General features: G+C 45.7%; 1 non-coding gene across 1 annotated transcript; it reads left to right on the forward strand.

Moving 5' to 3' along the window:
- The first annotated feature begins 9,466 nt into the window (after positions 1–9,466).
- Trnaa-ugc (transfer RNA alanine (anticodon UGC)) lies at positions 9,467–9,542 on the forward strand. The gene has a single exon. It is a non-coding gene; the product is annotated as a tRNA-Ala (tRNA).
- The last annotated feature ends 8,212 nt before the right edge of the window (positions 9,543–17,754 follow it).

Raw genomic sequence — 17,754 nt, forward strand, 5'->3', positions numbered from 1 at the left:
TAGTGCTGGAGGGAACTGACACCATGAGTCCTGCAGGGCTGTCCATAAATTCGTAGGAATATTAGGAGGTGGAGATCTCTTCTGAACAGCGCGCCGCAAGGCATCCCAGATATGCTCAATAATGTTCATCTCTGGGAAGCTTGGTGGCCAGCGGAAGTGCTTAAACTCGGAAGAGTGTTCCTGGAGCCACTCCGTAGCAATTCTGGACGTGTGGGGGGTCGCGTTGTCCTGCTGGAATTGCCCAAGTCCGTCGGAATGCACAATGGACATGAATGGATGTAGGTGATCAGGAAGGATGCGCCACCTGTCAGAGTCGTATCTAGACGTATCAGGGGTCCTATTTCGCTCCAACTGCGCACGCCCCACGCCATTACAGAGCCTCCACCAGCGTGAGCAGTCCCCTGCTGACATGCAGAGTCCATGGATCCATGAGGTTATCTCGATAACCGTGCACGTTCATCCACTCGATACAAGGTAAAACGAGACTCGTCCGACCAGGCAACATGTTTCCAGTCATCAACAGTTCAGTGTGGGTGTTGACGAGCCCAGGCGAGGCGTAAAGCTTTGTTTCGTGCAGTCATCGAGGGTACACTAGTGAGCCTTCGGCTCCTAAAGACCATATCGATGATGTTTCGTTGAATGGTTCGCACGCTGACCCTTGTGGATGGGCCAGCATTGAAATCTGCAGTAATTTGCGGAAGGCTTGCACATCTGTCACTTTTAACGTTTCTCTTCAGTCCTCCTTGGTTCCGTTCTTGCAGGATCTTTGTACAGCCGCAGCGATGTCGGAAATTTGATGTTTTAGCGAATTCCTGATATTGACGGTACAATCGTAAAATGGTCGTACGGGATAATGGCCATTTCATCTCTATCTCGGAGATGTTGTGTCCCACCGCTCGTGTACCAATTGTCACATCACGTTCAAACTCACTTAAGTCTTGATAACCTGCCACTGTAGCAGCAGTAACAAGTGCAACTAACACTTATGGTCTTATATAGGCGTTGCCGACCGTAGCGCCGTATCCTGGCTGTTTACATATCTCTGTATTTGAATGCGCATGCCCTATACCAGTTTCTTTGGCGCTTCATTGTATATCGTATGAAAAGGGAGGAAACAATAACTCGTCTTTCAAAGCACTATCATTAGTTCAGACAGCACAACGACTGTGTGTAGGGAGTTAAAAAGAATGGGGTACAGTCGTCGAGCAACTCATACGCTACACATTTCTGTGGTCAGTGCTATGCGACGCTTGAGGTGGTATAATGAACGCAACCCACCATTCTACGGTGGGTGAGTAGAAAAGAGTGACTTGGAGTCATGAATTATACATTATCCCTTGGCAATCTGTTGGAAGGGTTTGGGTTTGGCGAAAGCCTTGAGAACGTCACTTGCCATCCTGTTTAGAGCCAGCAGTGAAATACTAGGGGGTAGTGTTACGGTATAGAGATGGTTTTCGTGGTTACAGAGTGGTACCCTTATTGTGCTGAGAAAAAAAAGCTGTGTGCGGAAAGGCATGGACTCACTTTATAGCATTGTGTATAGAGTACAGCAGAGAAACAGTTGGGAGACGATGGCTGTACGAACATGACAATGCACCCAGTCATACAGCAGCAGCATTCAGGACAATAACGTTCCTAAAATGGACTGGCCTGCCCAGAGTTCCAAGCTGAACACAGTGGAGCACCTTTGGGGTGAGTTAGAACGTCTACTTGACTCCAGACCCTACCATCCGACGTCCTACCTTATTTGGCTTCAGCTGTCGAGGAAGAATGAACTGCCATTCCCCCACAGACTTTCAGACACCTTATTGAAAGTGTCCCCAGATGAGCTCGTGCCGTCATAAGGACAAAGGACATGTTAAATGTCCACTAACAGATGTCTGTATACCTTTCATCAGAAAGTGTATGAACTCAGCGAATGTGATCTAGGTTGTTTTTATAAATGTCTTTAGTTTTTTAGTTCAGTTCATTCATTTCAAATTACTATAATGATAAATTACTATCATGATCAAACTATGGCGTGGACAGTAGAATGAGATTTCCAATATGTCTTCTATACGTTTTAGTAATCAGGATATACACTCTAAAGCTATCTCACATGAGTAGACTTTTGTGACATCGTCTTTTTCCAGTGGTAGCATCACTTTTGTTAACGTAATTTCATAATTCATTTTTCCTCGTTCTTGATTAATTTTTGATCAACCTTTGTGAAACTTAAGACTAAGTAAAATGCTGTTAAAGGTAGACTTCACCCCTATTTCAGGATCCCCAATGTACCCTTCTACTTTACTGGTTAGGTGACCCATTAAAAAAATATATTAACTGGCATACAACGAAAGTATCCTTTGCTGTGTAGGGGTTCTCGTTTGCGTACAGTTGCCGGAATAGGTAATAAGTTATCAGTTCTTTTATTTTGTAACAGCAGTGGCTTGGCACTCAGCTCAACTTTACTAGGAAGCTTACTTAACAAGCTTCAATTAATTTAAATGGAAAATAATTGTTCATATATTTGAATATCGATTCATGCAGTAGCACCTGTTATTAATCCTTTTAAACAAACAAAAAATTCATATTTAATGCAAGAAGCACTAAAAATTGGCCCTTAAGCAAATAAAAACATAAATTTAGAAACAAACATAATTTAGAAATGTTCTTTTTACTCAACTCTCCTTGAAATAAGAAACGTCTTGTGTCTCTAAACACGTTAACAACACTATTCATGGTTCATAAATCGAAAAGGCTGAGAAACTCTGTAAACGAAATCACTCAAACACGAAGACTGAGTGTAAACAGTCATATAACTGCCCAACTGTCAAGTGCCAGTCGGTTGTCTCACTTTAAGTGAAGCCAATAAAACCGCTATACTCAGCGAAATATTTACACAACTGACATTGCAACAAAGTTTAGGGCCATTTCGTTTTTTTTTTTTCGGCTGAAAAATCGACTGAACGAAACAACAGTGGTCCAGGGAATTGGCTGTTAAAACCAGTCCGTTGTCGTACCACTTTTCCTCGGGCGATCCTGTGTGTGAGGATGGTTCCTGCAACAACGCTCTGTATGTATAGGTCCCAATCGAGTTCATGTCAGCTGATATCGCAGGCCTCTCCATTCCGTTAATTTCTACCTCTTGAGGAACGTGTACACGAGGTGGGCGCTGTGTATTTGCGTATTGTCATCGTGAAAGAGGAACCCTTACCGAAAGGTTGCTAGTAGGGCTGCACAATAGGCTGAACGATCGTGACTCTAACTTGCTCCCCTCACAAATTACCCTCGACGGTAACGAACAACATGTCGCATCCGTACCAGATTCTGGCCCAAATTGTGATACACATCCCTGCTAAAAACTGAGGCTACCGGCTTGTTTAGTATCAAAGGCCAAGACAGGAGCTGAGCGTCGAGTATATTACGTGAATCGCAGTCAGCTCGCACAGCATTACGTCATACACGGAGCGTCCTCGATGGTGACCCAGTTCTCCAGCCAATGACCGGCCATCAAGAAGTTTCGACTGCTTTGAAGTTTGCGGCAGTACATGTCCTCCGCTGAGGCCATATACACCGACGCAAAAGAAATCGCAACACCAAAAAAGTGGCTCTGAGGACTATGGGACTTAACTTCTGAGGTCATCAGTCTCCTAGAACTTAGAACTACTTAAACCTAACCTAACCTAAGGGCATCACACACATCCATGCCCGAGGCAGGATTCGAACTTGCGACCGTAGCGGTCGCGCGGTTCCAGACTGTAGCGCCTAGAACCGCTCGGCCATTCCAGCCGGCGCAACACCAAAAAATATTACTTTAGAGTAATGAAATTTTGGGAATACATTTCTCTAGGTAACATATTTAAGGGATTACCATTGCAAGATCACAGGTCAACGTAAGCGCGAGGTAAGCCATTGCAAATGTGAAATGCTGGTACATTATCAGCCGGTGTAACCGCCAGAATGTTGAATTCAAGCACGCAAGTGCGCATGCCTTGTGTTGTACAGGCTTCAGATGTCAGTTTGTTTGGTGGGCTTCCATGTCTTTTGCACTTTGTCGGTCAGTACAGGGACGGTTAATGCTGTTTGTGGATGACGCTGGAGTTGTTCGATTACGTCCCATATGTGCTCCACTGGAGACCGATATGGTGAACGAGCAGGCCAGTTCAACATGTCGACACTCTGTAGAGCATGGTGGGTTGCAACAGTGCTACGTGGACGAGGGTTATCCTGTTATGAAACACCCCCTGCAATGTCGTTCATAAATGGCAGCACAACAAGTCGAAACACCAGACCGACGTATAAATTTGCAGTTAGACGGCGTTGTATAGCAAGGGGAGTGCTCTTGTTGTCATACGAAATGGAATCCCAGTCCATAACTTCATGTGTAAGTCCAGTGTGACTAACAGCAGATAGATTGGTTCCAGGTCCTCAACCGGCCTCCTTATAACCAACACACGGCCATTACAGGAACCGACGTCGAACCGACTCTCATCAGAAAACCCAACAAACCTCCAACCTGCCCTCCAATGAGCTCCCGCTTGACACCTCTGAAGTCGCAAATGGTGGTGGTTTGGATTCAGTGAATGCCCGTTACAGGGCGTCTGGCTCGCAGCTGTCCTTTATACAGGCTGTTACAAAAAGGTACGGCCAAACTTTCAGGAAACATTCCTCACACACAAAGAAAGAAAATATGTTATGTGGACATGTGTCCGGAAACGCTTACTTTCCATGTTAGAGTTCATTTTATTACTTCTCTTCAAATCACATTAACCATGAAATGGAAACACACAGCAACAGAACGTACCAGCCTGACTTCAAACACTTTGTTACAGGAAATGTTCAAAATGTCCTCCTTTAGCGAGGATACATGCATCCACCCTCCGCCGGATGGAATCTCTGATGCGCTGATGCAGCCCTGGAGAATGGCGTATTGTATCACAGCCGTCCACAATACGAGCACGAAGAGTCTCTACATTTGGTACCGGGGTTGCGTAGACAAGAGCTTTCAAATGCCCCCATAAATGAAAGTCAAGAGGGTTGAGGTCAGGAGAGCGTGGAGGCCATGGAATTGGTCCGCCTCTACCAATCCATCGGCCACCGAATCTGTTGTTGAGAAGCATACGAACACTTCGACTGAAATGTGCAGGAGCTCCATCGTGAATGAACCACATGTTGTGTCGTACTTGTAAAGGCACATGTTCTAGCAGCACAGGTAGAGTATCCCGTATGAAATCATGATAACGTGCTCCATTGAACGTAGGTGGAAGAACATTGGGCCCAATCAAGACATCACCAACAATGCCTGTCCAAACGTTCACAGAAAATCTGTGTCAATGCCGTGATTGCACAATTGCGTGCGGATTTTCGTCAGCCCACTCATGTTGATTGTGAAAATTTACAATTTGACCACGTTGGAATGAAGCCTCATCCGTAAAGAGAACATTTGCACTGAAATGAGGATTGACACAGTGTTGGATGAACCATTCGCAGAAGTGTACCCGTGGAGGCCAATCAGCTGCTGATAGTGCCTGCACACGCTGTACATGGTACGGAAACAATTGGTTCTCCCGTAACACTCTCCATACAGTGACGTGGTCAACGTTACCTTGTACAGCAGCAACTTCTCTGACGCTGACTTTAGGGTTATCGTCAACTGCACGAAGAATTGCCTCGTCCGTTGCAGGTGTCCTCGTCGTTCTAGGTCTTCCCCACTAGCTCCCTAAGACGCCGATCAATTGCTTCGAACGTCTTCCTGTCGGGACACCTTCGTTCTGGAAATCTGTCTCGATACAAACGTACCGCGCCACGGCTATTGCCCCGTGCTAATCCATACATCAAATGGGCATCTGCCAACTCCGCATTTGTAAACATTGCACTGACTGCAAAACCACGTTCGTGATGAACACTAACCTGTTGATGCTACGTACTTATGTGCTTGATGCTAGTAATGTAGAGCAATGAGACGCATGTCAACATTACCTTCCTTCAATTGGGCCAACTGGCGGTGAATCGAGGAAGTACAGTTTATACTGACGAAACTAAAATATGCTCTGACATGGAAATTAAGCGTTTCCGGACACATGTCCAAATAACATCTTTTCTTGTGTGTGAGGAATGTTTCCTGAAAGTTTGGCCGTACCTTTTTGTAACACCCTGTATAATCTATTTGCAACAGTTCGTTGTGTCACTTTGTTTGCAACTGCTGCTCAAATTGCTGCTACATATGCTGTACGATGCGACAGAGCTATATGCCGAACATGATGGTCTTCCCTCTCGCTAGTGTCACGTGGCCGTCCGGAGCCTAGTCTTCTTGAGACCTTACCTTCCAATGACCACTGCTGCCAGCAATCTTTCTGCAGTATCGCAGAAGAAACACCCTGCTTTTCGTAACCCTATTACACGATCTCTTTCAGACTCAGTCCGCATCTCGTGGTTTTGCGGTAGCGTTCTCGCTTCCCGCGCACGGGGTCCCGGGTTCGATTCCCGGCGGGGTCAGGGATTTTCTCTGCCTCGTGATGACTGGGTGTTGAGTGTCTTTCATCATCATTTTATCATCATTGACTCGCAAGTCGCCGACAGTGGCGTCAACTAAAAAGGACTTGCAATACGGCGGCCGAACTTACCCCCCATGGGGCCTCCCGGCCAACAATGCCATACGATCATTTCATTTCAGACTCAGTGAGGTAATGATAACGGCTTGGTTGTCGCTTTAAAGGCTTTCTTGACTAACGTCAACTCACAGTGACCAGTCTCAAAGGTAACTAACGCTCACGACCATTACTGCGTGTATAATGAAAAGCTGATTTGCATCCTTACAGTGGCACTACTAGCGCCACTCTTCCCCGGATGGCGCGAAATTTGAATACAAATCAACTTCCACACATAGGAAAACGCACACTATGTTGCACAATTCCTTCTTGTTGTTGTGATTTTTCTCCGTCGGTGTATTTACATTCAGGCTTGCTACGCAGATTACCAGAGTAGTCGGGCTATGAATCGGTGCCCACTATGAGTCAGTCTCTGCCCCCCGATGTAGCTATCAGCTTCGCAGCCTGACTGCCTAACCATCAGTCGCTTAACTTCGCTGCCATTCTACGAGGCCGCTGCTGGTGATCCTGCAGCAGCCTCAACAACCAAGGTACGAACAGAGGTCCACCTTGTCTGTGTCACTGGGGCCCGCCACACGCACCGCCAATCTCCAGCTGACGCTCCAGGTTTTGTCAGCCTGGGCAACACAGCCGTCGTCCACTGGCTATGCTACTGTCCTCGCCTCGCTCCTGCCAGCCGACGCCGGGATGCTGTCACGCCATTCTGACACCACAATAGCTGGCTGCTGGAGAGTGCTGAGAACCAAGGTTGCGCGCCACCGGGTTGCCTTCCGAGAAGTTTCATATCTGGCTATCTTCATTGTCTGCCTTTCTACCCGCTTCCAGCAGAGAAGAAATCGCTTATTCCATCCACCTCGACACCTGCTTACTTCATCCATACCGACACCTATACACTTGCTGTCAGAAAAAGAATTGGTTGGCCATCGGAGAGCAGCAATGACAATGATTCAGCAGCAATGATGTTTACGGTAGGAATGCAAGTAAGTGCTGACTATGCCTACTGGCCCGTATAGTTGCTTTTAGCCTTTCCTCCTACTTGTGTATGTCATATGCTTATATGGTACTCGATAAGTGGATTGGTAGATGGTCGCCTCCGCACTCTTTTATGACGATCATTGGGCGGCAGAAAAGAGAACCTGACAGTTGCTATTTCCGGTTTATTATAACCTGGTATTGCGCTGGAACGGAATAGGTCGCTTTAAAAAAAGTCGTACAGCCGGTGAAAAATAACTTTATATATATACTCCTGGAAATGGAAAAAAGAACACATTGACACCGGTGTGTCAGACCCACCATACTTGCTCCGGACACTGCGAGAGGGCTGTACAAGCAATCATCACACGCACGGCACAGCGGACACACCAGGAACCGCGGTGTTGGCTGTCGAATGGCGCTAGCTGCGCAGCATTTGTGCACCGCCGCCGTCAGTGTCAGCCAGTTTGCCGTGGTATACGGAGCTCCATCGCAGTCTTTAACACTGGTAGCATGCCGCGACAGCGTGGACGTGAACCGTATGTGCAGTTGACGGACTTTGAGCGAGGGCGTATAGTGGGCATGCGGGAGGCCGGGTGGACGTACCGCCGAATTGCTCAACACGTGGGGCGTGAGGTCTCCACAGTACATCGATGTTGTCGCCAGTGGTCGGCGGAAGGTGCACGTGCCCGTCGACCTGGGACCGGACCGCAGCGACGCACGGATGCACGCCAAGACCGTATGATCCTACGCAGTGCCGAAGGGGACCGCACCGCCACTTCCCAGCAAATTAGGGACACTGTTGCTCCCGGGGTATCGGCGAGGACCATTCGCAACCGTCTCCATGAAGCTGGGCTACGGTACCGCACACCGTTAGGCCGTCTTCCGCTCACGCCCCAACATCGTGCAGCCCGCCTCCAGTGGTGTCGCGACAGGCGTGAATGGAGGGACGAATGGAGACGTGTCGTCTTCAGCGATGAGAGTCGCTTCTGCCTTGGTGCCAATGATGGTCGTATACGTGTTTGGCGCCGTGCAGGTGAGCGCCACAATCAGGACTGCATACGACCGAGGCACACAGGGCCAACACCCGGCATCATGGTGTGGGGAGCGATCTCCTACACTGGCCGTACACCACTGGTGATCGTCGAGGAGACACTGAATAGTGCACGGTACATCCAAACCGTCATCGAACCCATCGTTCTACCATTCCTAGACCGGCAAGGGAACTTGCTGTTCCAACAGGACAATGCACGTCCGCATGTATCCCGTGCCACCCAACGTGCTCTAGAAGGTGTAAGTCAACTACCCTGGCCAGCAAGATCTCCGGATCTGTCCCCCCCAGCACGAACGCTGGTCCAACTGAGGCGCCAGGTGGAAATGGCATGGCAAGCCGTTCCACAGGACTACATCCAGCATCTCTACGATCGTCTCCATGGGAGAATAGCAGCCTGCATTGCTGCGAAAGGTGGATATACACTGTACTAGTGCCGACATTGTGCATGCTCTGTTGCCTGTGTCTATGTGCCTGTGGTTCTGTTGGTGTGATCATGTGATGTATCTGACCCCAGGAATGTGTCAATAAAGTTTCCCCTTCCTGGGACAATGAATTCACGGTGTTCTTATTTCAATTTCCAGGAGTATATATATATATATATATATATATATATATATATATATATATATATATATATATATATATATATAAGCTCACCGGCCATTTGACCATCTTCTTCTGTGCGGATGCACAAACAGTGCTCGAACTCTTACGGGAATCGAGAAAAACCGCGAGTGATGGGTATAATGGGCAGAGGCACTGTGAATATAGTGCGGGACAGTAAGTTAGGAGTATGGGTCTCGCGGGAGGCGTGCCGGAGATTAAGTCCCTGCAGTCGCACTATTCTATCTGCCCTTGATGGCACAGATGGATAGAGCGTCTGCCTTGCAAGCAGAAGATCCCGGGTTCGAGTCCCGGTCGGGTAAACGTTTTCGACTGTCCCCGTTGACGTATATCAACCCCTTTATGGAGATAAGCGTAGTGATTTCATTGTAAAAATAACTTTATTATTCAGATTTCTCACTGGACACTTTTCGGATTTGTTTCCAACATCAGATATCAAAGGAGACTGAGGGTCACTGGATACGAGCGTTGACAGTTTACGTTTCATGTAGGTATACATTGGTAAGCCACAACATTATGAGCACCGACCTACTACCGATATAAACGCGTCCAGGCGATGGCAGCGTCACCTGGCGAGGAATGACTGCTAGTCAGACACATGAGGTAGTAGTAGTAGCCGGCCGGTGTGGTCGAGTGGTTCTAGGCACTTCAGTCTGGAACTGCGCGACCGCTACGGTCACAGGTTCGAATCCTGCCTCGGGCATGGATGTGTGTGATGTCCTTAAGTTAGTTAGGTTTAAGTAGTTCTAAGTTCGAGGGGACTGATGACCTCAGATGTTAAGTCCGATAGTGGTCAGAGCCATTTTGTATCTAATGACGGAAAGGACGCGAACGCGTCAAGTGATCATAACGATAGGAAGACATTGCGATGAATGAAGAACCGAGGTAGGCTTATCCACGCAGCTCACAAATATAAGATTAGATGAATAAAAAACTAATTAGGAATAAATCAGCAATTCAAGTTTACGTGCCTGTGTCATTTGAGAAGCGGGCTGCTCAAATTATAGTTTGCACTATCACGGATTGCTAAAACTTACTTGTCTTCAAGATCAGCAAAGTGTACCAACGGCCTTAGATGGTGGTCAGCTCCCAACACCTCCGATGCCATGTACCCGATTGCCAAAAAATTCCTTGCTCTTCCTAAAACTTACTTGTCTTCAAGATCAGCAAAGTGTACCAACGGCCGTAGATGGTGGTCAGCTCCCAACACCTCCGATGCCATGTTCTCGATTGCCAAAAAGTTCCTTGCTCTTCCTAAAACTTACTTGTCTTCAAGATCAGCAAAGTGTACCAACGGCCGTAGATGGTGGTCAGCTCCCAACACCTCCGATGCCATGTTCTCGATTGCCAAAAAGTTCCTTGCTCTTCCTAAAACTTACTTGTCTTCAAGATCAGCAAAGTGTACCAACGGCCTTAGATGGTGGTCAGCTCCCAACACCTCCGATGCCATGTACCCGATTGCCAAAAAATTCCTTGCTCTTCCTAAAACTTACTTGTCTTCAAGATCAGCAAAGTGTACCAACGGCCGTAGATGGTGGTCAGCTCCCAACACCTCCGATGCCATGTTCTCGATTGCCAAAAAGTTCCTTGCTCTTCCTAAAACTTACTTGTCTTCAAGATCAGCAAAGTGTACCAACGGCCGTAGATGGTGGTCAGCTCCCAACACCTCCGATGCCATGTTCTCGATTGCCAAAAAGTTCCTTGCTCTTCCTAAAACTTACTTGTCTTCAAGATCAGCAAAGTGTACCAACGGCCGTAGATGGTGGTCAGCTCCCAACACCTCCGATGCCATGTTCTCGATTGCCAAAAAGTTCCTTGCTCTTCCTAAAACTTACTTGTCTTCAAGATCAGCAAAGTGTACCAACGGCCGTAGATGGTGGTCAGCTCCCAACACCTCCGATGCCATGTTCTCGATTGCCAAAAAGTTCCTTGCTCTTCCTAAAACTTACTTGTCTTCAAGATCAGCAAAGTGTACCAACGGCCGTAGATGGTGGTCAGCTCCCAACACCTCCGATGCCATGTTCTCGATTGCCAAAAAGTTCCTTCCTCTTCCTAAAACTTACTTGTCTTCAAGATCAGCAAAGTGTACCAACGGCCGTAGATGGTGGTCAGCTCCCAACACCTCCGATGCCATGTTCTCGATTGCCAAAAAGTTCCTTGCTCTTCCTAAAACTTACTTGTCTTCAAGATCAGCAAAGTGTACCAACGGCCGTAGATGGTGGTCAGCTCCCAACACCTCCGATGCCATGTTCTCGATTGCCAAAAAGTTCCTTGCTCTTCCTAAAACTTACTTGTCTTCAAGATCAGCAAAGTGTACCAACGGCCGTAGATGGTGGTCAGCTCCCAACACCTCCGATGCCATGTTCTCGATTGCCAAAAAGTTCCTTGCTCTTCCTAAAACTTACTTGTCTTCAAGATCAGCAAAGTGTACCAACGGCCGTAGATGGTGGTCAGCTCCCAACACCTCCGATGCCATGTTCTCGATTGCCAAAAAGTTCCTTGCTCTTCCTAAAACTTACTTGTCTTCAAGATCAGCAAAGTGTACCAACGGCCGTAGATGGTGGTCAGCTCCCAACACCTCCGATGCCATGTTCTCGATTGCCAAAAAGTTCCTTGCTCTTCCTAAAACTTACTTGTCTTCAAGATCAGCAAAGTGTACCAACGGCCGTAGATGGTGGTCAGCTCCCAACACCTCCGATGCCATGTTCTCGATTGCCAAAAAGTTCCTTGCTCTTCCTAAAACTTACTTGTCTTCAAGATCAGCAAAGTGTACCAACGGCCGTAGATGGTGGTCAGCTCCCAACACCTCCGATGCCATGTTCTCGATTGCCAAAAAGTTCCTTGCTCTTCCTAAAACTTACTTGTCTTCAAGATCAGCAAAGTGTACCAACGGCCGTAGATGGTGGTCAGCTCCCAACACCTCCGATGCCATGTTCTCGATTGCCAAAAAGTTCCTTGCTCTTCCTAAAACTTACTTGTCTTCAAGATCAGCAAAGTGTACCAACGGCCGTAGATGGTGGTCAGCTCCCAACACCTCCGATGCCATGTTCTCGATTGCCAAAAAGTTCCTTCCTCTTCCTAAAACTTACTTGTCTTCAAGATCAGCAAAGTGTACCAACGGCCTTAGATGGTGGTCAGCTCCCAACACCTCCGATGCCATGTCCCCGATTGCCAAAAAGTTCCTTCCTCTTCCTCATCGTCCAGCCTCTCAATAATTCAAGGTGGTGGGGACGACTCCGAGCCAAACTGACAGACGATGAATGTAACAAACTTTCCAGTTTTTTAAGTACAAGATCCACCTTTCACCATTGTGATTTTGTCACTGGACAGAACCAGTGTTACCTTGTTTGATTGGCCGGTGCATGACATACCCTAACTGACACGGTGCAACCTTATTTGAAAAATCAAACTTTTAGAGCAAAACGAAACAAGCTTCCCCACACTAGCTGGGTGGCACTGTGGGTTGCGAGCATTTGAAGTTAGTGCAGAACGGCAGAAGTATCGTGCTCGAATTATCCTGAGGGGATGACAGGGCGAGCTTGGCGTTCACTGGCCACTATGTGGGCAGGCGCCAGCCATGTTCACACAAATGCAGCAGAATGGGCCATCGACTGGCTTCCATAAAGGTTACTCAACATCCCAGAAAGGTATACTGGACCTAGTGAGATTCACAGACTGCCATCTGCGGACAAAGAAAACCCCAGACCGTAGCAAAGCCTACCTCAACTGACGTGAAGCTTGCTTTCCAAGTACATATTTCCAGTGCCCACAAATGTAACAGCAAAATAGTGTCCGAAAAATAAATTGATATTGCATAGCGTTATGTGACAGCAGTGTAGCAAACTCAGCCTCTCTCCTCCTGCTCGTCTGCAGACATTGCCATTAATTTTATTTCAGTGATGTAAACAGAAAGCATATGGGGTAAGTTAGCATCCCCTGCCGATAGGTTTCATGCACCCTGCAGCACCTTCAAAAACCAACCATGGGATTTTCATATTTTCACACTTGCTACATACAAACTATTAGTCCTCTAGAAAGAAAAACAGCAGGACCTTTTGTAGAAAATTTAATGTAGTTAAATTTTGTACTGGGACACGTTTTCGCTGGAGGCTACAGTTTTAGAGTTATCCAAGAAAAACATGTTTGAACGTCACTTTTGTATGTTTTTCTTGAATAATTAGAAAACTATATGCTCTTGCGAAAATGTATCCTACTAAAAAACTTAACTGCATTAAATGTCCTCCAAAAAGGTCCTGATCATAATTTCTGTAGGACTAACAGTTTGTGTGTAATGAGCAGGAGAATATGAAAATCTTGCATGTGGTATTTGAAGGTGTTGCTGGTTGCTTAAAAGTTGTGGGCAGAGGAATCTGTGTCACCCTGTATAAGATGCTATTTTTAAATTGTTTGTTGACATAATCATTTACTTTTTAAGCATAAACTGTCACTTTTCAGAAGTATTTTCTGTGATAAGTTTTTGTAATCATTCATTACTTTTCTTTGAGTTTCTTTCACTAATGTAGTTTCATATTACAAATGATTCTTGTAGATACTGTATACTGCACCGAATTCGAGGATCATCTTTTATCCAGTCATATGATTCCATGCATCCGCATAGCACTGAGAATTTCGGTGTCCTAATCCGGACACAAACTTCATTATTAAGAAAACACCATTGATAAACATGGACGACAAACTGAACTAAAAGCTACTTAGTGGCAATCAGAAGCAAAAATCAGAATGAGAATGACAGTGACGAAGACGATAACAGAGTGCAGTCAACAATAATGGCCAAACGACTTAATGTTTCCACTCAGAACTGCATGTGTCGGGCTGCATCGATTGCTTTCATTCGGTTGCTCTTACAGGCTGGTTTCACTCAAAAGATGGAATTAATAGCCCTATCGATGCATCTACGACCCACTAAATCGATTGCTTTCTTTTGGTTGCTCCTATAGACTCGTTTCACTCAAAACAATGAATGAAAATTAAATCCATACATAAAAGTAGAACCGGATGAGCCGAACGTGTCCCAACAACCGACTAAATCGACTGTTTTCATTCGGTTGTTACCATCACTACTCAGGAGTGCCGCGCTTGGGGAGTGGGATAGGACTGAGCAGCAACGTCTTGGCCACCACCAGAGAAAGAAATTCTTGAAAGATAAAATATATGATAACATTAAAATAGTAATTGTTAACAACAAAACTCAGTTCTCTACAGTAAAGCAGCGGTCCTATCCTAAAATTAGGAACCGAGAGTTGCTTGACATCCGAAACAGAATATAGGAAAATTGTCAATGACACGTAGAACATACATCGTAAAGGTACATTAGGTGACTCTGAAGGAGGATTATTTACAGCGACAAGGATAAGCATTATTGACAGCGAAATTGAAAATGAACTGGACTAGGAACTCATACAGATATGAGGAAACGGTGCTGGTGGACTTAGAATAATAGATGAATATTTCTACTAGTGTCCAGATTCAGAAACACTGGTGAACAATGATTCATATACAGTCTAAACTCTATAGGAAATACTGTGACCGTGGGAGTGTGCAGAAATTTATCCAGAAAGGGAGGAAGAACAAGATTATTAAATCACCATTTTCGATATGTGTCATGCCACAAGAACTAATTTTTATAGGTGACAAAAAAATTACTTCCCAGAATTGATAGTTAACCATTCATTATGAGTTTAGGAGGATGCAAGATGACGAAGACAAAATTCATAGTCAGTGGTATGAATGGCTGCTTTCTCTAAATGTAAGTTAATACAGATGAGTAGAAAAAACAATCCTGTAACTTTCAAACATAACATAAGTAGTATGCTGCTTGACGTAGTCACATCTCGTAGCCAAAACTTTGGAAAATGGTATGAAATGGGACGAGGACATCAGGGCAGTAGCTGGGGAGACGAATAGTCGACTTTGGTTTAATGGGAGAATTTTAGAAAAGTGTGGCTCAGGTATAAAGGAGAAATACAGAATAATAATGCGGACCGTTGTTCAGTACTGTTCGGATGTTTGGGTTCTCCCCCTTGTCGGATTAAAGGATGACATTGAAGCAATTCGTAAGTGTGGTGCTAGATTTGTTACCGGTGCGTTCCATCAACACGCAAGTATTCCGGACATATTTCGTGAACTCGAATGTCAATCTCCGGAGGGAAGACAAAACAGTATTCAGAAGGTTTAGAGAACGATTATTTGAAACTGACTGCTGAACGATTAGACTGCCGCCAACATACATTTCGCGTAAGGACCAGGAACACAAGATAAGAGAAATTACGGCTCGCACGGAAGCGTACAGTCACTTTTTCCTCGCTGTATTTACGAGTGGAACATGAAAGGAAAGATTAGTAGTGCGACAAGGTACCAAGCGCTATGCGCCATACTGTGGCTTGCCAGATAGGTTCGAAGTCTGTTGAAAAAATTCCGGAACATTCGTAATTTCGCGCCGATTGTGTGTTGGAGCGAAATGCAGTTGACATCCCTGAGAACGCCTGTGTTTAATGTGTAACTTACAGAAGTTTCATTGTTGTATGTCTGTTAGTTACTATTCAGTGCTGTATTGAGTAGAAAGTTGTGTAGCACTGTTTACGAAGATCGAGGTGGCAGAATTAGAGGAGCAATGCGTCTGCATTAAATTTTGCGTGAAACTCAAGAAAACTTTTGCAAAGACACACCAAATTATGCAGGAAACCTACGGTGATGAGTGATTAATCCGATCTCGGTGTTACGAATGGTTCGCAAGGTTTAAAAATGGCCGGACCGAAGTTCAAGATGACTCTCGTTCAGGACGCCCTTCGACAATTACCGACCGCGCTCGTGCAGGAACGTCAGCGAAATTGTGCCTGCCAATCGAAGACGACTGTCTGAGAGATTCTACATCTACATCTATACTCCGCGAGCCACCTTACGGTGTGTGGCGGAGGGTACTTATTGTACCACTATCTGATCCCCCCTTCCCTGTTCCATTCACGAATTGTGCGTGGGAAGAACGACTGCTTGTAAGTCTCCGTATTTGCTCTAATTTCTCGGATCTTTTCGTTGTGATCATTACGCGAGATATATGTGGGCGGTAGTAATATGTTGCCCATCTCTTCCCGGAATGTGCTCTCTCGTAATTTCGATAATAAACCTCTCCGTATTGCGTAACGCCTTTCTTGAAATGTCCGCCACTGGAGCTTGTTCAGCATCTCCGTAACGCTCTCGCGCTGACTAAATGTCCCCATGACGAATCGCGCTGCTTTTCGCTGGATCATGTCTATCTCTTCTATTAATCCAACCTGGTAAGGGTCCCATACTGATGAGCAATACTCAAGAATCGGACGAACAAGCGTTTTGTAAGCTACTTCTTTCGTCGATGAGTCACATTTTCTTAGAATTCTTCCTATGAATCTCAACCTGGCGCCTGCTTTTCCCACTATTTGTTTTATGTGATCATTCCACTTCAGATCGCTCCGGATAGTAACTCCTAAGTATTTTACGGTCGTTACCGCTTCCAATGATTTACCACCTATGGCATAATCGTACTGGAATGGATTTCTGCCCCTATGTATGCGCATTATATTACATTTATCTACGTTTAGGGAAAGATGCCAGCTGTCGCACCATTCATTAATCCTCTGCAGGTCTTCCTGGAGTACGTACGAGTCTTCTGATGTTGCTACTTTCTTGTAGACAACCGTGTCATCTGCAAATAGCCTCACGGAGCTACCGATGTTGTCAACTAAGTCATTTATGTATATTGTAAACAATAAAGGTCCTATCACGCTTCCTTGCGGTACTCCCGAAATTACCTCTACATCTGCAGATTTTGAACCGTTAAGAATGACATGTTGTGTTCTTTCTTCTAGGAAATCCTGAATCCAATCACAAACCTGGTCCGATATTCCGTAAGCTCGTATTTTTTTCACTAAACGTAAGTGCGGAACCGTATCAAATGCCTTCCTGAAGTCCAGGAATACGGCATCAATCTGCTCGCCAGTGTCTACGGCACTGTGAATTTCTTGGGCAAATAGGGCGAGCTGAGTTTCACATGATCTCTGTTTGCGGAATCCATGTTGGTTATGATGAAGGAGATTTGTATTATCTAAGAACGTCATAATACGAGAACACAAAACATGTTCCATTATTCTACAACAGATTGACGTAAGCGAAATAGGCCTATAATTATTCGCATCTGATTTATGACCCTTCTTGAAAATGGGAACGACCTGCGCTTTCTTCCAGTCGCTAGGTACTTTACGTTCTTCCAGAGATCTACGATAAATTGCTGATAGAAAGGGGGCAAGTTCTTTAGCATAATCACTGTAGAATCTTAAGGGTATCTCGTCTGGTCCGGATGCTTTTCCGCTACTAAGTGATAGCAGTTGTTTTTCAATTCCGATATCGTTTATTTCAATATTTTCCATTATGGCGTCCGTGCGACGGCTGAAGTCAGGGACCGTGTTACGATTTTCCGCAGTGAAACAGTTTCGGAACACTGAATTCAGTATTTCTGCCTTTCTT

The sequence above is a fragment of the Schistocerca nitens genome, chromosome 6 (genome assembly GCF_023898315.1).
Source record: "Schistocerca nitens isolate TAMUIC-IGC-003100 chromosome 6, iqSchNite1.1, whole genome shotgun sequence".
Taxonomy (NCBI): domain Eukaryota; kingdom Metazoa; phylum Arthropoda; class Insecta; order Orthoptera; family Acrididae; genus Schistocerca; species Schistocerca nitens.